Source organism: Xenopus laevis, chromosome 1L (assembly GCF_017654675.1).
Source record: "Xenopus laevis strain J_2021 chromosome 1L, Xenopus_laevis_v10.1, whole genome shotgun sequence".
Classification (NCBI taxonomy): domain Eukaryota; kingdom Metazoa; phylum Chordata; class Amphibia; order Anura; family Pipidae; genus Xenopus; species Xenopus laevis.
In genome coordinates, this window is record NC_054371.1 from 173,327,591 (window position 1) to 173,355,133 (window position 27,543).

General features: G+C 38.4%; 1 pseudogene; it reads right to left on the reverse strand.

Moving 5' to 3' along the window:
- The window catches only part of LOC121400935, a 71,606-nt pseudogene extending 52,274 nt beyond the window's left edge, over window positions 1-19,332 (reverse strand).
- Window positions 19,333-27,543: the final 8,211 nt, after the last annotated feature.

The window sequence follows — 27,543 nt, forward strand, 5'->3', positions numbered from 1 at the left end:
CCTAGTCCGAATTTGCTCCCTTCTGCAGCTCTTGCAGAAGGAGCTGTCCCTCTCTTCCCTCTCTCCACCTCTCTTCCCTCTGACCCTCCCTCCCCTGCTCTTACCTTCCCCTTCATTGCCATCCCCTATTTTATAGCGCAAGAGCGGGTGGGGGTGGGGTTAGCCGACCGGGTTGCCTAGGGTGCCTGGCTAGTTTGGCCCGGCCCTGACCTGATCTTCCTGTTTTTTGTGCCTATTATAGGTCTCAGATTCCAGGCTACAGTATATTATACTAATATTATACTAAGCTCTATAGTTAGTATAGGTATGGGTATATAGAATTTATGTGAAAGTAGGGAGGGGTGTGTGTATGAATGCTGGGTTTTCTTTTTGAGGGGTTGAACTTGATGGACTTTGTCTTTTTTTCAACCCAATTTAACTATGTAACTATGTAACTATGTATTTGTGTATCCTGTGAAATATTTCAGCTTATCACTTCAGTCTGTTTCCTGATCATGTTTGTTGGCTAATTTTCTTGACACTGGCCTGTTAGATAGAGATTGGCTTGTTTGCTTCTAGCCTTAACCTTGGATTTAACTGGACTGAATTCATTTTTCCAATCCAGAGCTTGACTTGAACCTAAATCTGGACTTCCACCTGTTCTTTTCTTTACCTGATCTGTCTGCACAGTTATAGAAGCCCTAATTAAGGTGTCTGACCACATGCATAAACCCTTGCAGCACCCAAGTAGTAGATTACTTAACACCAAGAAAACTGAATGTGAAAGAATGTGAAATAAAAAGGCATTAAGCTAACAGGTTCCTAATCAGGCATAGGGTTGCCAGCCTAGCCAAATCACCAGCTAAGGCCAGAGCCAGTATTAAAAATTACCAGCAATATATTTGCTGTTAAATTTGTAAGAGTGGTAACCCTGCCTATAAATCCCTCCCTTCACTGCCCCTCTCCATGGTAGTTTATTCCCTTTTTGAACAGAGGCCTGCCTCCACCCTACCCATTGCCATGCTGTATTCACTCGTTCCTCCTCCCATGCCCAGTTGAATCATAGCCCCAACCCTGAATGACATCATCACCCACCCACCCCAACCCGAAGGCCAGTATTATCTGCACAAAAAGGTAGCAGCCCTACTCAAGGATCCCATAGTTCTTCTTGTCTCACAATGCACTCTAAAGCAACTTTCTTAGAAGGGGGTTGGAATGAATAAACACAAATCAACAGTCTTTGCTTTTTTGGCAAAGTCCCGCTGTGTCTTATTTGAAAGGGTTGCAATCAGTTGTGTGATTTATAGAACTCTATACACTTCTGCATATATACATATTACTATGATTTTCATAATAGTCAGTCTTAGCTTACAATACAATACCAACCTAAAAACATGCTACAATGTTTTCCAAGCCATATTTTCTCATTATGTAATTGTAATTCTCTGTCTCTTTCAAAGTTTTAAGACACAAACAAAACATTTGATAGTGCCCTATTACCAGCTGCTACTATGACTGATCAATACTAGTCCATTACGAATAAGACTAAGCTTGTTTGAAGGACTAATGTGATTTGTGAGATTTCTAAATAATTGCCATTGCCATTCTCTTGGCATTTTCAAACCTCTTATGGAATATTGAAAGGAATTCCCTTCATGATGCATTTAATTTCTCTTCCTAAAGTGTTAGATACCTCAGGAAGGAAAAATGATTAATTCATAAAGCATGAGTGTCATTTATTCAAGGAAACAATCCAAATCTATTAGAAAGAACCTTGCTGGCCAAGGCTACAATGGGATACAGATCACCTGTTCAGAAACAAAAACCATCCTACTTTATTAGCACCCAGCTGCCATGCCATCATTCCATTATGCATATGATGAATGCACTCACTAGGTTTCCTGGAATCATTCCATGCTATGTCACTCACTATACTACAGGAATTTTGTCAGCGGCATGTTTAGAGGTGGTTTGCTGTTATGTGATAATAATATCAACTTTCAGAAAAAAAAATCCAAAATGATATGTGTTGCTGTGAACTGAATTTTCTATAAATGGAAACACCATGATCTTAAAGAAAACAGATACAGAAATGAAAAATCTATGATTGTGGGAATAACACACAAACCTCTATCTGTTCATTTAATGGTGAAACCTAGCATGTACATGTGCCCTTGTATGTGTGGTAGCTCTAATTTCAGATGGAGGGACTTATTAGTAAAATAACAGCATTTCTGGCCCTCTGAACCCTGATTGCACAAAACTACATTTGCTTGACAAATTTACATATTTGGGAATTCACATTGCAATACCCATATCCTTTTTTTACTTCATTGAGCTCAAGCCAAGTTCCAAGCATGGGAACTCCTCCCCTTGGGTCCGACTGGGCGCATACAACTTATAAAGATGGCGATTGCCCCAAAAATTCTGGGGCATGCGCCTATTAAGATACAAGGCCCTTTTTTTGCCCACTTGGCATCCCTCTTTCGGCAATTTATTTGGGGGAAAAACAGATGCAGACTGTCCATAAAAATGCTGCAAAGACCCAAAACTGATGGTGGCATGGCCCTCCCAGACATGCACTTGTACTACCTCGCAGCCCAACTCTCACAAATCCGTACTTTGAAAAATGCTCAGCCTGAGGACGCTCTATATCAGCTTTGGCAATGTTTATTAAAAACTGATCTCCCACCATTCTATGCCATTCTGGCCCTGAACCTGTATAGGACAAAGCAGATGATAAGTAATTACTTCCTGGTGGAATCCCAAAAACTCTGTTTACAATGGTCTCTCCAACTGGTCCAACCAGCAGTACTAGAACTGCAAACCCCTTTATGGTCTAACTGTAAACTGGCACCTCTAGATAAACTGTCCACTCCAAAGGAGTGGATTCAGGCAGGGGTGTGGTCTATAGGCCAGGTTTGGTCTGATAACGGCATGGTTCCCTTTAACGAATTAAGACAAACATATTCATTGCCCAACTCTCAGTGGCTAATATACCACAAAGTGAGAGCTGCGCTTTACAGACTGAATAAATCCAAGCGCCTGCAGTTTGGTACCTCCTCAATAATGGAACAATTGATATCAGCAGGGTCGGACTGGCGCAGTCGGGGCCCACCGGGTTGTGAACCTCGGGGGCCCCGTGCGCATGCGCAAAAACGAGTGCGCATGCGCAAAAACGAGTGCGCATGCGCGAACGTCAGCCCCAATGCGCATGCGCGAACGTCAGCCCCAACGCGTGCATGCGCAACAGCGCCAAAAAACTTTTACTGCCGTTCGGGGGCCAATCTAGGACCGGGACTGGGCCGGCGGGGGATATCAGAGAACTCTCCAGGCACTCTATAACCCACTTCTACAAAGAACTACAGAATTTGATTTTACGGAACAACTCACTAAAAGCAAGGGGACAATAGGAACACTCCATTGACTTTATAACTGACGATCAATGGACCCAGGTGTTGTTGACCCCACTGTCTATTTCACCCATATATAAATATAGAATTTTGCAATTGTACTTGATACACAGGGCGTATTATACAAAATCTCGGCTGCACAAAATCAACCCTGATATTCCAGATACCTATATTAGGTGTAACGCAGCGGAGGGAATTTTACTTCACACGTTCTGATCCTGCCCTGTGTTAAATGACTATTGGGCCAAGATACAAAAACGAATTACCACTATCCTAGGCTTTGAGCTTCCACTTGACCCCAAATGGTATATCTCTGGTATTGACCCACCTCATCAGCTGACTCACCCTGCAAAAAAAATACTACATAAAATATTATTTCAAGCACGTAAACTTATAGCTCAATTATGGAAATCTCAGCTCCCCCCTCTATATGCAGACTGGGAAAAGTCGGTTCAAAACATGTGTAATGTGGAACAACTAGGCGAAACAATAACTCTGACCAAAATATGAAAATATGGCAGTTGTGGATTCTGGAAAATGTATAAACTCTTATGTTTATCGTACGTTCAGAGAAATGGAGAATTTGTTTTACGAAATGACTTGTCATTGTAACCCTTTTGTAACATTTGTGTGATATTTGAAATGTTTGATATACCTGTGTGTGTATTTTTTTTATTACAACAAATAAAATTCTCACCTGAGTTAAAAAAAATAAAAATAACAGCATTTCATTTTGGATAATTCAGTAGCACACATTATTGAAGGCTTTATTTATATGCAGCTTCTTCAAGGATGACTTGCATTTTACTCTTGTCCTCCCATTGTTCAACCCAAAACACAATGACATTGGCAAACGAGGTCTGTGTCTGAGATTGGATCAATGGGTAGGCATCTATCTGGCATTTGGATCAATTTTTTAGATATAGATTTGTCAGATATCTATGATTTAGACAATTTGTTGGACTTGCTGTCCTTGACGCAGTAATTCTCAGTGGATCACCACAAGTTCCCATTTTGATCCAATCTCAGCCTAATTTGGCCTAGCACCTGGGTGGTCAAATCACGTAAAGATCTTCTTTTGTACAACCATACTCATTTTATCAGTTCACCAATTTTTTTCTACAGTAAAAACAAAGCATCAAACTATATCATCAAACTATACCAGCAGATAAGATTTTTTGCAATAATGTTGGAGAGTGCTTTTGCAATCAATAGTGTACCGTACTGTCAAAGGACTACTAAGAATTAGTGATGGGCGAATTTATTCGGCAGGAGCGAATTTGCGGTGAATTCGCCGCCAGCAAATAAATTCACGAAACCACCGCGAAAATTCACCGGCGTCAAAAAAAATGGATGCTGGCATCCGTTTTCTTCGACGCCGGTGCAATTTCACCAAAAACGGACCCCGGCATTAAAAAAAAACGCGAATTTTTTGCCGTTTCGCATATTTCGTGGGAAATTCACACATTTTTCGGCAAATCGAAACGCCCCAAATTCGCCCATCACTACTAAGAATTGGAAAGTCGTGCAGGTCTGGTACAGGAAAACAATTAAGAATGATCCAAGACAATTTTTAATGGTCACAATTTGAGAAATACTGCTGTAGAGGCTGGCTGTACCATGATTCTTAGCCCTTGTTTACCATTTCATTATATCAAGTTCATAAAAGAATTATGAGGGCCATGTGAGAACCATGTGAAGGGGCAACTTGATAGCAAGTTATCGGATGCATTCATATGTAGCTTTAATGTGCTGCTTAATATAAGGGCCTTAATAGAGCAGAAATTGAACACATTCATACCGCTACGTGTAAGGTTGTTATTCATTCATATATGTCCTTCTGCCCTTAAAACCAGACATAATTATTGTTGAGGCCTCTAATATATAAAATAAGCCAGCCCTGTCTTTTATTTGGGAAAGAATGCATTAATTATCAGCAACACTGCTTTTATTTTTAACTACATTAATGCATGTTCCGTAGTGCAAATTCGCATCTGAATTTAGGTCAACCTTCACCCCGATTTTCACACAGTCTCACAAGACTTTCAATAAAGTAAATTTAGAAAAATAGTATGATTTAAAAATTACAGGCTGAAAACCAAATGCTCTCTTTACAGTGCTTAGGCATCAGATTTAAAAATGAATTCCACATCCATTCCCTAGCCCACACAGGATGAAAGACACGTCAAAGAAGAAAGGGTATATAATCAGATTAACAAAGATGCACTTTGGGAATTGCAATCTAAAGATATCCTTCCAGTGGCCTTATAGTCACACTTCAGGAATGTTCAATTTTCCTGTTGATTTGGACATGACAAATTATAACTCCGTGGTCTGTGACCTTTGCACGAAAGGCCTAGGGCCTCCATCTACACATTTAATCCTAATTAAAGCTCAGTATCTCCAGTACAAATTAATTCATTGCTGGATATCTACCTTGCTTTTCCATGGAACATATTTAGCTTTGTGCTCAAGAAAAACAGTGGCACATACATATATCTATATTCCTTCATCTGAAATACAAAATCTGGCAAAAATGCAACTTATTAAACCACTCCATTTAGAATCAAAATACAGGTATGAGACCTGTGAACCACAATGCTGGGAACCTGGGGTTTTCCAGATAAACTGTAATTTGGATCTTCAAACCTTTAAGGGCAAGGAAAGGCTAAACACAATAATGAGTGCTGGGAAAGGAGTACCTAATTGCAGGCCAACAGTGGAACAATTTCGCTGAAGCATGGCTCTGTTTAAAAGATCTGTTGCCGATTATTTCCAAAAACTGCAGAGTATAGCGATAACTTTACCCCAAAAATCATTGCACTGGTCTCAAGACCAAGACTACCACGCATGCGCAATAGGTATTCTTTTGTTTTGGTGCATGTGCACATCCTTTGTTTTGTGAATGTTCTTTCATCTCCTGGAGCACATGATACAGACAGGGAAAGTTTGCACATGGGCAGATGAACAGAAGCGAGCTTGGTGACGAGTACCGGATTAAAATAGTGGACGTGACCGGTGCATGAAGGGAAATCTACAAGGTGGAATAACTGCATTTACAATAGGTATTTCAAAAAACAAAGGACCTGGGAGAGGTGTATCCAACTATTTAAATTTAAAAAAAGTCTTTCCTTGCCCTTTAAGTCTACTGATAAATCATTTAAACATTAAATCCAATAGGCTGTTTTGCCTCCAGTAAGGATGAATTATATCTTAGTTTGGATCGAGTACAAGGTATTGGGGGTCATTTATAAAGTTATTTATTCACAAATGGTTGTATTTCCCATGTTTGTTCCTGAACGCTTATATATTGCACTACCCTACCCGTCTTTCTTTTTTTTTGTGAATTCGCATTAAGAATACATTTTCGCAAATGGCTTGCAAATGAGACGGGTGTTTGTGTGAATGCGTCCACTGTGCGAGGTTGTTGTGTGTGAAAATAACGTTGACTAACTTAAATTCGCAACTTCCATTTTTCGCGAATTCGCATTGAAAATAAATTTTGTTTGTGTGAATGCACCCACTGTGCAAGGTTGTTGTGCACGAAAATAGCATTGACAGTAACTTAAATTCGCAATTTACAAAACTGTTTTGTGAATATTTTCTCCACCACCAAAGTTGTGGCATGATTTAAACACAGAGAGAGTAATTTATAAAGTTTGTGCAGTGCATATTTATTCGCAATTGATTGTATTACCTATGTTTTTTCCTGAACGCTAAAATATAGCACTGCTGTGTCCGTCTTTCCGGTTTTTGTGAATTTGCATTGAGAATATGGCTCGCAAATGAGACCGGTGTTTGAGTGCGTGCACCCAGTGTGCGAGGTTGTTTTGCGCAAAAATAGCGTTGACAGTAGCTTAAATTTGCACTTTTCTTAACTTATTTGTGAATATATCACCAAAGTTATGGCGTAATTCAAACTCAGTGTGTGCACATAATATTTGCAAGTTGCGATTTTTGCCATATTTAAAAAGCTCTTATAGATATTCTCAGTGTGAAAAAAAAAATTCCAATTCTGTTTGCACATTATTCAGCTTTATAAATGTAATTATGTGCAGGGCAAATATATTCACTGTGCGAAACAATCTGCCCTGCGCAAAGTTTATAAATGATCCCCATTGTGTTATTATTACAGAGAAATAAAAGGAAACATTTTGAAAAATTGGATTATTTGTATAAAATGGAGTCTATGGGAGATGACCTTCTCATAATTTGGTTCTTTATGGATAACAGGTTTCCAGATAACAGATCCTATACCTGTACCTGCTTAAAAAGATCTCCAGGGCATCACTGAAGTGTTATGCATTTTAGTGTAGCTCCCAAATCACAGTCAACAACTGCCCAATATTATAATAGTTCTGCATTTTAAAAGCAAACATTAGCTTCCCACTTTCCAAATGATACCTATGCCATTCATCTCCTAAACACATTCAATCTCTGGGATTTATGCTTATGTGCCAAACTCATTATGAATGGCAAAGAAAAAATGTATTACCTATTTTGCAGAGATGAAAGAATTACTGCAGATTGCATGTTTCTCTGAACGCTTTAGCAGATCAATTGGTGCTCCAGTCAGACAAAGCATAAATTAAAAAAGGACAGCATTTTGCAAAATGGAAATGAAAACACTTAACCCATCTGTGCTAGAGCGTTTTGCTTAGGGTTGCCCAGGAAAGGTTGTTCAGTAAGCTCATAACAATAACAGATAGTCACATGACAAACAGATTTTCTATTTGATTGCCCTAAAGTGAGGTGCAAATAAGCGTATTTTAAATGAAGCAATTTGCATTTATTTAACAAAAGAAATTTAGAGTAGTTGTCACGCAAAGTCTAGTAAATGCCGTTGGCTTTCATTTTTGTGGTGATATTCATCTTTCTTTTTTTTGCCGTTGAAACAATTTCATACGCTTTCAATTAGCCAGATGGAGAATTTGGGAGCTGCACTAAAAATGCCAGTGTTTATAAGAAATATATAACATATAGGAGGAAAAAGAGAACTAAGGCAGTGACCTTAGCAAACTCTATTTTACTTTTATTTGGGAACATGTGAATGTGCAATAAAAGAGACAGAAGCAAAGCACTCACTCCAACTGCAGGGTATAAAAGGAACTGATTGGTATCTGAAGGATTTCTGATCCTGGTGAGCATTTCTACGGTGTTGCTGGAGAGTCTCTTATACACCATCAGCATCCAAGCAATCAGGATAAGGCATACACTTAAACTGTATAATTAAAAATAAATTGTCTTAACACATGCAAACGGTGTTAAATTTAATAGCTTAAAGCCTGCGCCTGTCACTGAGGATGAAATAAAAGAATCATAAAGAGAAAATATTGAGAGCTCCAATACAAACATATTGTTAATTCAATGTCAGTTCAGTTTTAGAGCTGATATACAGAAGCTATTCATCAATTTCAGCTCTAAATTCAGGATTTGCCCTGTGCCATTAATCTGCATTAACATCAAGCTTGCGTCACCTGTGTCATTTATTTCTATCTTATCTCAAAAATCCTATTTAAGCTCAAACATATGCCGAAAATAACGTGATTTTTGGTAGCTATTATTGTCTTGTCAAGGTCAGGAGTGCATTTCAGCTTTCAAGTAGTGATGGGCGGATTTATTCACCAGGCTCGAATTTGCAGCAAAATTCGCATTTTCACCAGCGAATGTGCGCCGGCATCCAAAAATGGACCCCGCGTCAAAAACGGACGCTGGCTTCAAATACGAGACGCCGTTTTGCCAATGTTTCACGAATTTTGCGGGAAATTCACAAATTTTTCAGAGAAGCGAAACACCCTAAATTCGGCCATCATTACTTTCAAGGTATTTGATCGTCAAAGGCTTAAAATAGTACTGGGGCACTACAGGAGAACTCTTCAAATAACAGGGTGCCCAGAAACTCATTAGTTTTGATTCCTTTACTGCTAAGGAATAGCTCAAATGAAAAGGACCCTGTGGTATTCTATATGGGTCTCTTCATAGAGAGACATATAAAATCTATAATAGCATCCATGATACATTCAGTCCTTTTAGCACTGTAACATTGATAATCATCATGTTAATAATGATATTATTGAAAAAATGTGAGAACCTCTAGGCAGCTAATTCCATTTTTCCTAATAATATTAATTCCTATAACAGGTATTCATGCTTCATGTAAATTCCTTAAAGGGACACTGTCATTGGAAAACATTTTTTTTCATAACACAGTTAATAGTGCTGCTCCAGCAGACTTCTGCGCTGAAATCCATTTTTCAAAAGTGCAAACAGATTTTATAATATTTAATTTTGAAATTTGACATGGGGCTAGAAATGTTGTCAGTTTCCCAGGAGCCCCCAGTCATGTGACTATGTGCTCTGATAAACTTCAGTCACTCTTTAATGCTGTACTGCAAATTTGAGTGATATCACCCCTCCCTTTCTCCTCCCTAATATCCTGATTGACTGCAGCAGAAAAGTTATAGTTTAACAACACCGTTCCCTTCCTCCATGCACCGTTGAAAGGACTCAGCTGAATAATGTAACAGTGCTATGCTTTACATTGGCTAGAAACCTTGCTGTGGACCAAGAAAAGGTTTCTATTATATATATTCTATTACGAAAGATTGACGTATACAGGCATGGAATTCGTTATCCAGAAACCTATTATCCAGAAAGCTCAGAATAATGGGAAAACCATCTCCCATAGACTCCATTTAATCAAATAATAAAATATTTTAAAAATGATTTCCCTTTTCTCTGTAACAATAAAACAGTGCATTGCACTTGATATCGACTAAGATAAAATTATAATAGTGATGAGCGAATCTGTCCTGTTTTGCAAGAAAATTTCCAAAATTAAAACAATTTGGGAAACTTTTTTTCTAAATTAGAGTCTATGGGCATTTTGTTTTGATGGCACCTTGCTTCTGCAGTAGGGCTAACAATAAAAATGTTTTCCTTACTTTCAAGTCTTGTTGACTGTATTGAGCAAAGTGGAGTTAAAATTAGTTGATTTGCATTGAAGTCAATAAGAGGGCAAAATCACACACAGTTTTTTCTCAGTATACTGCTACACACATGACCTACATTGTTAGAGAACCTTCTATGCACTGTGGTACAACTGCTTTTTCTATATAAAAAATGTCTCCCATGATGTCAATTACTTAAACGGCTGTGATTTTTGACATTGCCTCTGGTCGGCTGGTAATGGTATCTACTACAACACGTAGGGGCACATTTACTTAGGGTCGATTATCGAGGGTTAATTAACCCTCGATATTCGAATGTTGAAGTTAAATCCTTCGGCTTCAAATATCGAAGTCGAAGGATATACCGCAATTCGATGATGAACAATTTTCCTTCAACCAAAAATTTGTTAGAAAGCCTATGGGGACCTTACCCATAGGCTAACATTGAGGTTTGTTAGGTTTTACTTGGCGAAGTAGGGGGTCGAAATTTTTTTTTTTTTTTAAGAGACAGTACTTCGACTATCGAATGATCGAATAGTTGAACGATTTTTAGTTAAAATCGTTCAATTCGAAGTCGAAGGTCGAAGTAGCCAAATAATAATTCGAAATTCTACGTTTTTTTTATTCTATTCCTTCACTCAAGCTAAATAAATGTGCCCCTAAGTAACTCTGTTTTTTTTTTTTTTTTGCTCAAAAAATATTTTTGCCTCTGGTGAAAACACAGAATTTTGCGACGAATATGTACATGGTGACATTTTTCACTCATCATTAATTTATAATTATTTATTGGTAACAAAGCAATCCTTTTGAGTTTAGTTACTGTTTCAATTATCTTCAAGTAGACTTAAGGTATAGAGATACAGGTAAGGGATCCGTTATCTGGAAACCCATTATCCAGAAAGCTCATAATTACAGAAATGCTGTCTCCCATAGACTCCATTTTATCCAAATAACCCAAATTCTTAAAAATTATTTCCTCTTTCTCTGTACTAATAAAACAGTACCTTGTACTTGATCCAAACTAAGATATAATTAATCCTTATTGGAAGCAGAACAAGCCTATTGGGTTAATTTAATGTTACATGATTTTCTAGCAGACTTAAAGGAGAATTCAACCCCGCCCATGGTGATGGTGAAGTCCCCACTGGCCCCCCTCTGCTGGCCCCCCTCTAGAATGACTGACTGACACAGGCAGAGTGAGTGCAGCGGAGCTCACGGGCGCCATCTACGGTGCTTCAGTAATCTTCGTAAAGCGAGTGCCGTATTGGTGCATGCACTATTGGAGCAATCTTCCAGTTAGGGACAACTGTGCATGCGCTGGAAGTGACGGAAATTGGCGAAGGGAAGGAAGAAGACCCGAAGATTACTGAAGCGCCCCTAATATTCTGCTTCCCTAGGCCCAGGCCTTTGTGGCCTCGCTACAAATCTGGGCCTGGGGACACAATTCTGGGGTAACACTCACGAAAACATTCATCCCTATATATGACCTGTTCCTGCCAAAAGTGCTAGGAGTCCTGAAATAACAACCTATTACACAATTGACTTTTTTCTCCAGTTTATATTTTATTGATATGATTTTCTAGAAATAAATACCCAATTAATACAGTGAAATATTTCTACAAATGTTAAGAGTGACATGCTTCTAATCTTTATGTATTAGGTTTTTCTAGGATTACATGTGGAATATGTTGTGGTATGCGTAATGGAGCTTCTCTTTCCCCCTGAGTACACCTGAAGTGTGATACATTCGTTGTTTGTATAGTTTTGAGGTATTAATATTGCACAACCGCTGCTGAATGTGAATCTGATTGTATGACGCCAATCATTTATATAGCAGTAATTCCATTAGGTGAACTATCAATTTGAATAAAGTGTTCTTCATTATTACAAGCTTCAAATTCAATTCCCACTAATCCTGGCCACCTGCTGACTCAATTTTCAATCTGTCCAAGATTCTAAAAGTTCTCCTGGGAGTTTGACTTATTGAATTTCTAATTAAGGGTTAAAGCTGTTGCTTATTAATTACAAGAATTGTTCTAAACAAATGATCACCTTGTGTATGTTATTCTGGCAAAATAAATGCATGCAACCCATCTTGGTAAATAAATTATAGGCATTATACCACTATTTACAGACTGTACAAATATCCTCAGCCCCAAAGGGCATGAATGATGGTAATCAGTTGCAGAAGGGGGAATCAATCATCTGCTGAATGTGTGTTGAGATATTAATGTTTTTATTTAATGACATGAGGTTTAATAGAAATACATTCTTAATTTAGTGATCTATGCATATATTTTATGCATATTTATAATGGCTTAACTAGAAAGTGTCGGGCCTGCCGTAAAGAAAAATATTAGGGAATGGCTGTACGAGGGTGCCCACTCTAGAGGGGGGCTACTAAACAGCAAACCCTGGAGTTCTGGGCCCCCCTGTCCTCTGGGTCTCCCACGACCTCTGCTGTATTATAGTTATGCTGCTGCATTTTTATAACATACTAGTGACTCTATTACACCTAGCAAACCAGGCTATGCCGTCTGCATGTATTAGCAGTAATACAGTAATTCCCCTGTAGGCTTAGTGACACCCATACATTAAAATATCAGTGAATGTCACCCCAATATGTAATAACCCTATTAAACAAATATACACAGATACTAAATTGAATATTTCATTGGATGAATTGTTTTAATTTTTATTATTTTTTTAGTCATTTTTCTTCCTCCACTGCAGTTTTAAATTATGTCTAGTTTTTAGTGGTTACTGACCCAATCAACCAAAATAAAGACAGCTACCATTTTCAATGTTATTTTTTAGTTGTATTACTTATGTAGCGCTATAGTAAACTGCTTTATGTGAGGGCAGTTTTAGCTACTTTCCTTTGTGGGCTGCAACCACAGATGAGCTCTCTTTCTCAGGGGTAAGCCTTCGCAGCGGGGTGGAGGCAGGGTGTAGTGTAACTGTGTGCAATGCACAAGAGATTGGGCGCCAGTAGTTTTATTTGCTTAAACAATAAACGGAGTTTATTAATAAAAACCAGAGTTCACCATGGAGCATGGAACATAGAGTAAAACAGAGATTAATCACGGTAACACAATATACTCACTGTATGAATATAGAACAACTCTCTGAAGAGTAAGGAGTACATGTAGAGAACAATGCAGCTTGTTGGAAGGTATTTCCCCAATCTTCAGGATTACCTTAAGTGGAACTCAGAAACACTTACTTCCCTGAGTTTAACACATAGGCCCTACTATGGGGGCAGTAATACCCGGGATCTTAATCCCTCTAATCTCCTCGGCGGAGCTTTGAGCTGCTCAACTACATACCCTATCTATCACTCCTAGAGTGATCTATTAAAGGGTATAACTATCACTTCACTATACTCAGGCTGAGTTCCACCACCCCTAACCTCTGTGGCCTAACAGAGGAAAGGTTCAGCAGCAATGGTTTCTACCTCATGGATTTCAAGCCCTTTTATATTATACCACAGTGCCATCTAGCATCCACTGTGAGAACTGCAGGGATGACATAGCACAAGGTCCCCATAAGGACCCACTGAGGTGTCCATATTACTAGGGGTGTGCCTGTCTGTAATGTGTAAGGGTGTCTAAGATTTTCACATCCCTACACTTATATTTCTATTCAGGCCCTCTCCTATTCATCTTCCAGTCTGTCATTTAAACTACCTGGTTGATATGGTAAGTCTATAGGAGATGACCTTCCCGTAGATGACCTTGCTGTAATTTGGAGCTTTCTGGATAACAGGTTTCCAGATAACAGATCCCATACCTGTCTATCAAATAGTTAAATATTTTGCATTTTCAGAACCATTAGCAAATCCATGTTACATCATGGCAGACACTACCTTAGACCAAGAGTTTAATAACACCATAACAGAACTAGAGCGCAATGAATCATGGGGGTTCTTGCTTAAGTATTTGACTCTGCATTTTTCCACAGGGAGTTGTATAAAACAGAATTAAAAAATAAATGCTTGTAGTTACATCAGTGTGGCTTTATAGCGTCCATTTGAGTAGATGAATTTGCAGTGGTAAGACAAAATCAGGCAGTTTAACCATTGCTGGTTGTCTTACTGTGGTTGTTGGTTGCCTTACCATTGTCTGTTTCTAAACCTTGTAGAATTGGGGGTTTTATGATTACAAATATGAACTTCGGCAAAGCATAGTTGACAGGCCAGTAAAAAAAGTAAAAAAAAGTATGTGAAATGAGACACATGTCCATAAATGTCCTGCAAAACTTTAGTTCAGTAAAGAAGAATGCTGAATTTCAAATGCTGCTAAAGCTAAGTCTTGCTTGGCAAACAATGCAACTTTTAACACTGAAATAAATGGCTTTCTCTAAATGCAATCTCTGTAGATGAACTCTGAATCTCATGTAATTTTATTAGATAAAAGGAGAAGGAAAGTTCCAATCCAAGGGGGTGCCAAATGTTAGGGCACCCACAAGGATTGTAATGACTTACCTGATACCCCAGACTGGTGCTCCTGTTAGTAGAAAACTGCACTGGCCCAGAGCACTTGTGAGTGAACAATCCTCTTCCTCCCTTCTTCTTTCTTCAAAATCCAGCCCTTGCATGTGCAGGAGAGCAAAAAAGATGACTTTTTTGTGAAAGCATGTCTTTTAACTCTACTGCGCATGCACTCCTGAATGAAGAAAGAACAAAGGAAGAGGATTGCTCTATCGCTACTGTCCCATCTTGGTGGCAGGACCATTTCTGGGTTAGGTAAAACTGCCCCCTCACCCCCAGTACTTACCTTTCCTGCATTGGAGTGGGTTGGGGGTGCATGGTTAGAGAGTTTAAAAATCCAGAAATTTGCCTTTTAAAGTTACCAGGAGTAGCTTTTTGTTGCCCCTGGTAACACTGCCGCCTGAGGAAAGTTTTCAACTTGCGTCATTGGCGCAGCACCTTCACATAACTTCACATCATGGAAAGCATTGTGGGAACTGAATTCTTGGCTGAATGCATACAATGTTGTACTGGTGTGAGTAGTCAGGAAAAGAACAGGAGGGAATTGTAAGAGACAATCTGCTTTCCATTGCAATTACACTTACAAAAAACTGGAATCATTGACATTTTTAATGAATGTGTATTGGAAAGCTACTTAGAATTACATTATCATGCATTATGCAAACAAAAGAAAAATCTATAGTGGTGGGCATTCCCTTTAAAGACTTTTTCTCTGTATGCAGAAGCTTTAAAATATTTGTACTCTGGTTTAAAAAAAAAAAAGAAGTAAACAATGAAAAGAGAAAAAGGAAAAACCTTTAAAGGAGAAGGAAAGGTTAAAACTAAGTAAGCCTGATCAGAAAGGTCCATCTAAATATACCAGTAAAGCCCCAAAGTAGCGCTGCTCTGAGTCCCCTGTCAAAAGAAACACTGCATTTCTTTCCTTCTATTGTGTACACATGGGCTTCTGTATCAGACTTCCTGCCTTCAGCATAAACCTCATTGCCCTGGGCAAGAGCATGCTCAGTTTGCTCCTCTTCCCCACCCCCTCCCTTTTCTACTGTAATCTGAGCCCAGAGCAGGGAGAGACTCAGGCAGGAATTGATGTCACACCCCATTAATACTGCAGCTCCTATTCTAAACAAACAGAGAGTTTCTAGAGCTTTTTACTCAGGTATGGTAAAACATTCTACAGAATAAATATAGCATTCTAGCTTGCACTATTGCAGCTTATCTATTGGCAATAAAATGCCTCCGTAGCTTTCCTTCTCCTTTAATCATTTCCAATATGGGAATGTGCACAATAAAACGTTTGGCTCAGTAGTTGTCTACTATCATTTGTGTTAACTGGGGTCATTCTCACTAAAGCAATTAGTAGTTGTCTGCAAATGTGTTACGTATGGTTTCCCAAACTCAGAACAGACGTCAAGGATCTGATCATGGCTCACGCTTCTGCCTATAACAGCCTTTCACTTTGGGAGGAGCCCTCTGCTACTGCCAGGTCTTAAAGTGAGAGAACCAGGGTAAGAGTTCTGGGCAGGCAAGAAAACCGCAACGTGCAGCAGGAGAAAGCGTAGTCATAAAACAAGCTGGGTCAGATGTGCAGTACAGAATCAGGAACCAAAAGCGTAGTCAAGGACACGAGCTGGGGTCAAACCAATCAGATGGTGCAGTACAAAGTCAGGATCCGGAAGAATAGTCAAATACAGGCAAAGGTCGGTTCAGGCAGCAATACAAGTATAGTCAAGAACAGGCATGGGACAAGAACAGAGAAACAGACTAGAATCGCACCCAGTTTCAAATAGACCTACGTTGGGCAAGAAAGAATTGGCCACAGCCCCTTTAAATATTTGAAATTTACTTCAAGCGCAATGACATCACTAGGCGCGTCAGATAAAAAAGACACTGGCGTCAAATAGTGATGGGCGAATTTGCGCCGTTTCTCTTCGCCGAAAAAATCGCGAATTTCGCGAAACGGCGAAAAATTCGCGAAACGGCGCTGGCGTCTCGTTTCTGACGCCGGCGCCCGTTTTTGGCACCGGCGAATTTTTGCCGGCGTCAAAAAACGGGCGACGGCGTAAAAAACCGTGAATTTTTCGCCGTTTCGCGAATTTCGCGCGCAATTCTCGAATTTTTCGGCTAAGCGAAACGGCGCAAATTCGCCCATAACTAATCTCTGTGTGTAATATAATTAAACACTGTTTACCATCCTTCATTTCTTTCTAAAACTCATAAGCAGAAACATGGAGCAAAATCACAGGCACTATAAAAATACTGCTCAGAGGTTCTAATAAGAATATTTGTATAGGAGGGGCCTACACAGGGGCCAACAATTACTGTATAACAGTAATGCATCACGTTCATTTCAGTCATTTTGAGAGAATAACCTGGAGGCAACTAAACAAGCATTGTATAATTATTTGTATTGCTAATATCTTAATTCAAATTCTTGGGAAAGAATATATTATTATAGAAAAGTAATGATGCTATTAGACTTCCAACAGGACCTTTGGCCCAAAGTCATTATAGTGGGCATGTGAAGAAAATCTCTTATGAGAGATCTGCTTTCTGGTAGAGCACAAATGATACATCAGTGAGGTCAGTGACCTTATTTGAAGTAACATCAGACTATGTGTTTTTGTGTATGTGTATGTTTTCCAAAACATTTTGTTGCTTGTACGTAATGCTTTTACTTCCTGATTTGTAAAATATGATGCCTGCTAACTGCTAACTCAATGCTATAGTATTAAAAAAAATAGCCCTGTTCACTTACTGGCCGTAGCATTTAAAGGGATCCTGTCATCAGAAAACATGTTTTTTTCAAAACGCATCAGTTAATAGTGCTGCTCCAGCAGACTTTTGCACTGAAATCCATTTCTCAAAAGAACAAACAGATTTTTTTATATACAATTTTGAAATCTGACATGGGGCTAGACATTTTGTCAATTTCCCATCTGCCCCTGGTCATGTGACTTGTGCCTGCACTTTAGGAGAGAAATGCTTTCTGGCAGGCTGCTGTTTTTCCTTCTCAATGTAACTGAATGTGTCTCAGTGGGACATGGGTTTTTACTATTGAGTGTTGTTCTTAGATCTACCAGGCAGCTGTTATCTTGTGTTAGGGAGCTGCTATCTGGTTACCTTCCCATTGTTCTTTTGTTTGGCTGCTGGGGGGGAAAGGGAGGGGGTGATATCACTCCAACTTGCAGTACAGCAGTAAAGAGTGATTGAAGTTTATCAGAGCACAAGTCACATGACTTGGGGCAGCTGGGAAATTGACAATATGTCTAGCCCCATGTCAGATTTTAAAATTGAATATAAAAAAATCTGTTTGCTCTTTTGAGAAATGGATTTCAGACCAGAATTCTGCTGGAGCAGCACTATTACCTGATTCATTTTTTTTTAAAAAAAATTTCCCATGACAGTATCCCTTTAAGGATTCTGTAAATGAAAACCCCCATGAAGAGTATATGTAAAACACAACACTAAGAGGGGCTGTGGTTTTTTTTTTTGTAAGAATGTAGAAAGTTTCAGGCCCCTCTGAGATGTTCCATCTCTTTCAACTTAGCCTTTGTGCTGGTGGGGATCTTATCTGCTCTGTGATGTAGAGTTTTTATAACCACCAGTTTGTGATCTAGTGGATGGTGGGAGTCAAACAGCAGGTACTGTCCATGTGGGTAGGTTTCTTGTAGACCTCTATTTCCAGCTTTCCATCCTCTCTTACCAAGCAATCCAGAAAAGCCAGTGTGTTATCTTACACTTCCTCTTGTGTAAACCTGATGTTGTGGTCCACTTTGTTCAGTGAAAGTCTGTACCTCTTGTGTGTGTATTTTAACCCAGGTGTCGTCCACATATCGGAACCAATGACCAATGGGAGTGATTGCTTTGCAGCTATCCAGGGCCTTTATTTCCACTTCCTCCATGTACAGGTTTGACACAATGGGGAAACTGGCGATCCCATGGCATATCAATACTTCTGCCTGTAGAACTTATCCTTGAAATAGGTCATACTTAAGCATAGATCCAGTAACAAACATACTTGCTCTGGGTTAAGCTTTGTTTTGTTGTCAAGGGTGTTGTCTCTTCGCACTATTTCAACAGCCTCTGCAAAAAAAGATACCATGGTTTCTTCTGTGGCCAGTACCAACCCTTGGATTTTGTTAGTAAAGGAATTCTGTATGTGATGCTCTGTATTTCCAACCAAAGGGACCAGAATGTTGTCTAGGTATTTTGCCACATTGTAGGTCACAGAGTTAATGTTGCTGACAATGGGTATGAGAGGGACCCCTTCCTTGCGGGAAGTCCATATATGCATGGAGGGGTTTCCCGAGGAAGAGGTGATGATATGTGGCCCGATCAATAGCTTTGTCTTCCTTCCACTGTTTGAAGAGGTCTGTTTGTTCTCTGGCTCCCCTTTTAATGGATTAATGGATTTCAGGATTTCTTTGTATTTAGCAGCAGAATATGCATCTCCATCAGTGATAAACCAGACTGGACCTAACCTTTTCACATACCCCAACATAGCTGCCGGAGACTTTCTCTTCAAATACAGTGGTGGCACAGGGGAGATATTTAATTTTTCTTAGAAAAAAAATAATCTACTAAGCACCCAAGGCTACCCTGTAAAGCTGCCACCCTAGTCAACATCCTCTGTGCTCTCTCCAAGTAAGGAAACCGCATGTTATAATATAAATTTACCATGTACAGAATGCACAAATTAAAGGACAATAGTACAATGCCCACTTTCCACAGCTGCAGGCCAATCGTCTGGATGCATATGGTATTGTTCCCGTGAGGCACTGTACTTTCCCTTTCATTCCATTTTGTTGTGGTGTTTATACTTTTGTATAATAATAATTATGCTAAAGATGGTCTTTTCCCTTCTCACTTCAGCCAATGTAGACAACTGTAACTTCCAATTTTCTTCATGCTGAAAATTATTTCGACATCCTACTGAAGCACAGAAGAACAATGCTGAATCACTTTTACCAAAACAAATTAGGGAATAAGTAATGGCTGAGGTTTAAATCCAAAGAAAAACAGAAACAAAATGTTTGGTATATCAGGAAACAGCTGCATTACTTTGAAATACTGATGTAAGGAAACATGAAAGATCATTAAAGAAGGTGCAGTGCAGGGCCGCTACATTGGGTGCAGTCAGTTTGAATGTACCTACGTTAAAAGGTGCGCCAAGAACTTCCGTATGGTTGATTTGTTCTGTCTAGAGGTGAAAGCTTTAAAATTCTGGTTCCTTTAACTGAGATTGTTGAAGTGTTATTGGATGCATTTGTAAATAGTAATTTACAGATATTTTAGCTAATTGCCAGCATGGTTTGAGTATGGTTTCCAGAGTATGGCATTTAGGTTCTGAATACTGCCTTTTCTGAAACTGTTTATTGTCCAGTGATGAATATAAAAGTTAAGCTCTAAAAATATATTACACAAAAAATGTAAAAAAAAAATATTTTTCATTTCCATTTTTTAATTAGAATATTTCAGATTTTTTGTTAATTTCTGCATTTCAGGCCATATTTTTTAATCTTGAATGTGATTTTAAAGGGCCTTGTAACACCGTCATGCATATTATACATCATACATATAAGTGATGTATAATATATATAATAAAGCAATAGATTAGTTTTCAATAGACTCATCTCACTTGCACCTGCATCAAAGTGCAAGCATATTTTAACGCTTTGGTTGCAATTGCATCAGGCATAGCTCCTGGAGGGAGGACAGAGAGAAAATGATAGAAGTTGAAGAAATATAAATATAAACAGTACATATTTGGGATATATTAGGGATCCAGAATGCAGATGAATTTCAGGACTTTTTACAGAATTCAAATGACCTGGGCCACGTTAGAGCAGATCATTGCATCTACCTATGATTTTGCCTAATCAACCAGTCCTCAGAATGTAAAAAAATCTAAAAGCAGTCAAATGCACGTAGAAGTCACTGGGAGTTTTTTTATATCAAATGTAATAGAATAGAATAGAATGTGATTTTGCTGCATTCGAGATTTTTTTTCCCTTTTTAATTGAAAAAAAGATTCTAGGTTTTTAATAAATAAGTGCACATTTGAATTTGGTGAGTTTTTTCTAATTAAAAGAAACCTTGAAAATTTACAAACTTGAATTTTGATTAATATGCCTCTAAGTGCATGGTAATAGCTAACTCCTAAATAGATAACATTACTGACCTTCTTGCTTTAATACGTTGTTGGATAGTTGTCACTAGCATAGGATGTATAACACCAAATAAACTCATTCATTTATAATTCATCCATTCACATTCATGAATAGTTTCCTACTTTTATTTAGATCAGGTGCATACCAGTGTAGTTGCAATGGCTCTGCAATCAGGAGCTATTATCACTACAATGACAACCCAGCAGGTTTAAGGAATGTAAAGTAGTTGAATGTCAAATATATGTACAGTGTTTCAGTTCACTAAGAACTTGGGTCATTTGTCCCAAATTACTTGTTAGTTGAGGCAAACAAACAATGCAAACTCAAGTCTTTTTTTCAAAACAATGGAAAGGCTGGATAACTTGGCAATCATTATTTGCAGGCACAAGTTGTTTATGTTATTTCGTTGTTATACAGCAGGAGCACCAATCTGCAATATCACTTTGCAGAAGTTTCTTATTTCCATCTACAGAAATCATTAATTTTAATGGCCTTTCAGCCACTGCATACCCAAGTATTTTATATACCAAAAAAAATCATAGTTCTTGCACCTTTAGTAATAATTAATGCTCTTCCTCCTGTTTGCAAACACTAATGGGAACCACACCATGGAACATAAACAATTTTTGAAAAGTAAAAACATGCAACATTGTCAAGACAGGTGTTCAATATATAAGTTTTACATTTTGTAATTGCATCTCGTTTATTCACCAGATCAAAAATACAGGCTATAGCTATTTCACTTTAGCAAAAGATGAAGTCATTTAGAGGTATTTAGTAGATATCTTTCGTTTTCTGCATATCTGCTTTAATGCACATGCAAACGTACAACTTACTCCAGTCATGTATCATAGATAAGAAATCAGCTTCATTCCTAGTACATTGCTCTATTGTGTATGTATGTTTGTTGATCATGCTTCTGCCTAATCAAACATACGGTATGTTTTATGCAGCACTTTGGTTTACTATACAGTACGGGTAAAAAATTACCAAACACAGAAAACTTTACATTTTGCTGAACTGTTATAAAGTCTGAAGGTACAAAAGACTGCAATGCTATTTTTTTGTTCTTTGTAGCGTCGGTAATGCTAAATGACCCCTATTGCATTGTGCAGGGCCGGAATTAGGGGTAGGCAGAAGAGGCACGTGCCTAGGCCGCAAATGTGGAGGGGCGCCAGGCACCGTACCTCTTCTGCACCTTGCCCCTAGTTCGGATGCTTCTTTCCCCACCTGTAGCAGCAATCGTGCAGCGCCTGTGCTTGCACGCACTTCAGAAGGGGGCTATGTAGTCGGGTTGCCTTGGGTGCCCGACTTACTTGGTCCGGCACTGGCATTGTGCCACATATTCATATATAAACAGATTTATTTCTTTTTGACTGCATAGCTTTTTTACTTTAATAATAACACAGTACTGTGTTCCATATCTAAGCAAGCTCAGCTCTTCATCTTACTGAGGCCTACTTCCACAGGCTCTCCAGCAACATCTACCTCAGGCAACAGGTAGGGTCAAAAACACAAAACATTGTGCTCTTTTTACTTATATAGAAGAGGGACATGATCTACTCACACTACCCATGGACCATTGGGAATAAATTCCTCCACCAGGGCATACGGTAGGTTACACTTCCTTATAGTAGGGATGATTAACTCCTTACATTCTTTCAACATCCCAAAGGTTTTTTTATAAGCTATTTCAGCTATCTTAATCAAGAATTTACTTATCATTATCAAGAAGTAACTTTGTATTCTTCCCAATGCCTTTGGGAGTAATTTTTAACATCTTTTTGCTTCACTTGGATGAGAATATTTCAAATAATTATAATAACTTATGACCAATGTGTGCTATTAATTGATCCATTACATAAACAGTAAGTGGTCCTATGTAAAGATTATGTTCCCATAGACCTATTAGCTCTTATAAAAATCAGAAAATAAAAATTATTTTACAATGCAATTTTTTGGGCTTTTTAACTCTCTCAGAATGATACGGACTAGTTTCTTATTTTCTCCATTAAGATACAATTTTCATGCGGTACAATATATTGGATGAATAAGTAAAAAAACAAATTTTACATGTAAATGGTGGAACTAAGAATGATTTAAGGAGAATTGTCATTAAAGGAGAATCACTTTGTGGTGCTCCCTGGAAGAGCACCTACCCGGGTAGTTTTTGATGATCGGAGCACCAGCCTAGGGTATCAGGCAATGTAATCATTAGGGAGTTGGCATCCCCAATTAAAAAAGCTTTTCCTTCTACTTTAATAGAAAAATGCACCAAAATGGTTGGCTCAATTCTTGTTCACAAATGGTGGTTCGAGTGCTGCATTTGTTTTACTGAATATAACACACAACCCAAATTCTGCTATAAGAGTACTTGCCTTAAATGCAAGGTTTCAATCATCCTCCAACTTTATAATCTATTGTTATTTGGTTGGTAAATTATATACCGTAGTCTTTTGGGAATGATTTTTATTTGCAGCTTTAGTTTGCTAAGTTATGCTCCATTTGCATTTTACAAACTGCCTAGGAAATGTTTCTTATTTTCTACAAAGGATTTGTTTTTACTTTTTCATCTGAATTCATCTTTTCAGTCTACTGACAGACTTTAAAAGACGAGCAAGAAAACAGATGGTACTCACTGGGATGGGCTGCTCTAATTTGTGCATATTACGTTTTATCGTCTTTCCAAGGGTATTGAGAAAGCAAAGGCACAACAGTGCTGAATAAAGTTCATAGTGTTTTCTCCTCAAGTACCTTAATGAGAACTTCTACTCAAATTGTATATAGATAGATAGATAGATAGATAGATAGATAGATAGATAGATAGATAGATAGATAGGTGCCACAACATTTTTCGTTTGTTTTCTGTGCATGACACTGAAGGTCACAGTTGTTTTATTATTTGTTAAGGCTTTTGTGAGGGAACCTGATTACTCTTTACAAGTATTTTGATAGACATTACAGACAGATAGCAGGGGGTCCTTTTCTCATATAAAATTGGCCACTTCTTTAGACTAGAGTAACAGAACTGCTTATTGGAAGCAGTTTATTTTATTGTAAGGGCAGGGAGATTGTGGAATGCCGTGTCGGGTGATGTTGTGATGGCAGATCTTATTGAGCGATTTAATAGTGGCTTGGATGACTTCTTGAACAAACTATATCCAGGGCTATTGTGATCTTAAGATCTAAAGCTAGTTTGTATAGATGTTGGTATATGTAGTTATATGTGTGAGTCTATAGATAGGGCTTTATGTATGGCACTAGGATTCATTTGGAGGGTTTGAATGTCATGGACTTTTATAAACACAACTAAACTATGTTACTATGTAACTATGTAATAAATACATGTTATGAAAAATTATTGAGTGTGGTATTGTAAGGTACTAGTTAGGCTAGAACCTGAAGTGAGGTTGCTGGTATCAGTCTGACTCTTTTGTAAAAGTAGGAGGGCCCAACTAAACCCGGTTTTCCCTGATGCCCTTTTGGGGACCGGAACTTTCTGCTGCAGCACTAGCAAGGATCCTATCAACTTCAGAGGTCAAAAGTTCCAAATGTGGTACAGACAAGGGTCAAACGAAGAGAAATCAAGAACAGGCAGAGGTCAGGAGGGGCAGCGAGATTCGTAGTCGTGTAAGCCAAAGTCGTGTAGGCCAAAAGTCAAAAACAGGATCAGAAGCAGACAAAAGTCTTGAGCAGTATCTGATAGGACCAGAAGCTAGCTTGGGCAATGAATGACTGGCTAAGCAGGCTAAGCAGGTTTAAATAGGGAGATTTGTTGCCAAAAAGCAGGAAACAGGAAGTAAGGGCAACATAAATCATAGCCCAAGACAAAGTTGGCCCCCACGGCTTCAAAACGTGCAACAGCGATGTCAGCACACACATGCGACGATGCAAAACCAGAGTTCACGAATGCGCCAAACAGGACGCACCCACTGCCCGGAGCGCATAGAGTTAAGCAAGCGCACCGGTCCGCCGGGGTGCCTTAAAGGTACTGTGTTTTTTTATTTTGGGCAAAAGTTATTAAACAAAGGAGTGCACTGCCTGGACTTATACATTTTATTTTATATGTATATGGTGTTGGCAAGGCATTTGAAAGTAAGTATCACACTAACACAAGTTCTGTAACCATTCTCAGAGTCATAATCGGCATGCACGTTTAGTGATGAGTGAATTTTTTTGGCAGCCATGGATTCGCAGTGAAATTACGCACTTCGATATCTGCGATTTTTTTCATGAAATTGTGGTAAAATAAGTCAATGGTAGATGTCCCTGAAGATGTTTGACATTGTGAACTGCGCTGGTTTTTATTCAATAACCCGATAAATTTGATTTGTCGAAAGAAAACCAGGTCAGATCACGATGTCAAGAAACATCTTCAGAAACATCTGCCATTGACTTCCACATGACCTCGACAGGAGTAGCTGGAGTATTTTTAGATTCTGATTTTTAGCAGCTCTGGGGCAAAATAAATCTCTAAAAATTAGATTTTTCCCCTTTTAAAACATGACCAGATAAATTTGAAGTTTAATAAAAAGGCCCCCTAGTGTTTGCACTGCAATCAGGACACAATAATACCATTTGCTACAAATGGGACACTGCTCAACATTTACAGGTTAATCAGTTTAATAACATGCCTTTACTTAGCCTAACCAATGAGGCAGACTATTTTGTATATGAAACATACAGTATAACAGAATGTTGTCTATACTTGTACATTACCCATTTTTTTTTAAAACAATTTTCAAAAGTTTGCTATGTTCACGGAAACCCCTCTTCTAGTTATGCACAATATATTCATAAATGAAATACAGGTACTGAATACATTATCCAGAAAACCATTATCCAGAAAGCTCCAACTCCCAAAGACTTTATTTTATTTTTATTCATTTTAATTTTATTTAATTAATTATGGAAAGACTCTTTATTTGGAAAACCTGAGGTCCCGAGCATTCTTGATAACAGATCCCATACCTGTACTTGTATTAGGCTTTACTAATTTGCTTAGCCCATTTGTTCATACTCAGTCCTGAATTTTACTCCCAGGACTCTTCTCACTTTCATTTTCACCAACTTTACCCCTTGGGTCAGTGAGAAAATTTACATTGAGAGTGATTCCCGGAGACAGTGGTCGGAAAAAAGAACATTTCTCGAAAAACAACTTCATGTTGCAGATCCTTTATATCTGAATTCTGGAATGCTTCCATGCACATTGTCTTTTTATTTGAAATTATAGTCAATTTGAGAATAATCTGTTTAACATATATATAATCTTGCAGTGATACATAATGTATGGTAAAATGGATCCTATTTACTAACAGGGAAAAAGTATGCTAAAAGCAAAACATCGGTGCAAATAGCTTTGTTGTTAACCACAATGCTGCATTCCCCCCCCCCCCAGAATTCCAGCTCATTTTGCCTGTAACTAAGCAAAGCATGTACCAGTTGTGGTGTTTAAACAAATGGCCTGCGGGTGTCACTGTGCACAGGACTTGTACTGTGCATACACAGGACTTTCTGTACAGCTTGAAAGTGAAAGCTTACTGTTGTGTAAGGCCTGCATGAATCTGCTAATAAAGCACTGTTATACTCTACTCAACCTGGGCTACACAAAACATAACACTAGTTATGGAGCAGGATACAGAACCTGTTGCAAATCTTATGGAACTTATTTGTACACAGGAGAGTACAAAGGAAACTACATGTTTTATGCTTCAAGAAAGGCAGAATTAAAGGGGTGGCTCACCTTTATATTAATATTTACAATGTTATAGAATGACCAATTGTAAGCAACTTTTCAGTTGATCTTCATTATTCATTTTTTGTTTTATAGTTTTTGAATTATTTGCCTTCTTCTTCCTACTCTTTCAAGCTTTCAAATGGGGGGGTCACTGACCCCATCTAATAAAAATGCTCTGTAAAGCAACAAATATATTGTTATTGCTACTTTTTATTGCTCATCTTTTTATTCAGGTCCTTTTCTATTCATATTCCAGTCCCTTATTAAAATCAATGCATGGCTGCAAGGATAAGTTGGAACCTAGTAACCAAAAAGCAGAAATTGGAAACTGGAGATCTGCTGAATAAAAAGCTAAATGATTCAAAACCTACAAATAATACAAAATGAAAAGCAATTGCAAATTGTCTCCTCAAATTGTCTACATCATACTAAAAGTTAACACAAAGGTGAACAACCCTTTTAAATTGCAGCATTCTGTTGTTACCATAGGGATAGGCATGGTGCCTTGCTCTGTCCTCACTCATCACTATTGATGGGCGAATAAATTTGGCAGGCATGGGTTTGCGGCAAATTTCTGTGTTTCGCCACCCGCCAATAAATTTGCGAAACTGCAACAAAAATTCTCAGGCGAAAAATCCAGTGTGACAAAAAAAAAATTGGCACGAGTCAAAAGTGTTCATACGCCCATTGACTTCAATACGTTTCATGAATTTTTCGTTGTTTCATAAAATTTTCGGTGAAGCAAAACAGGACAGATTCGCCCATCACTACTCATCAGTTATACTCCTTGCTCAGTATTAATGCC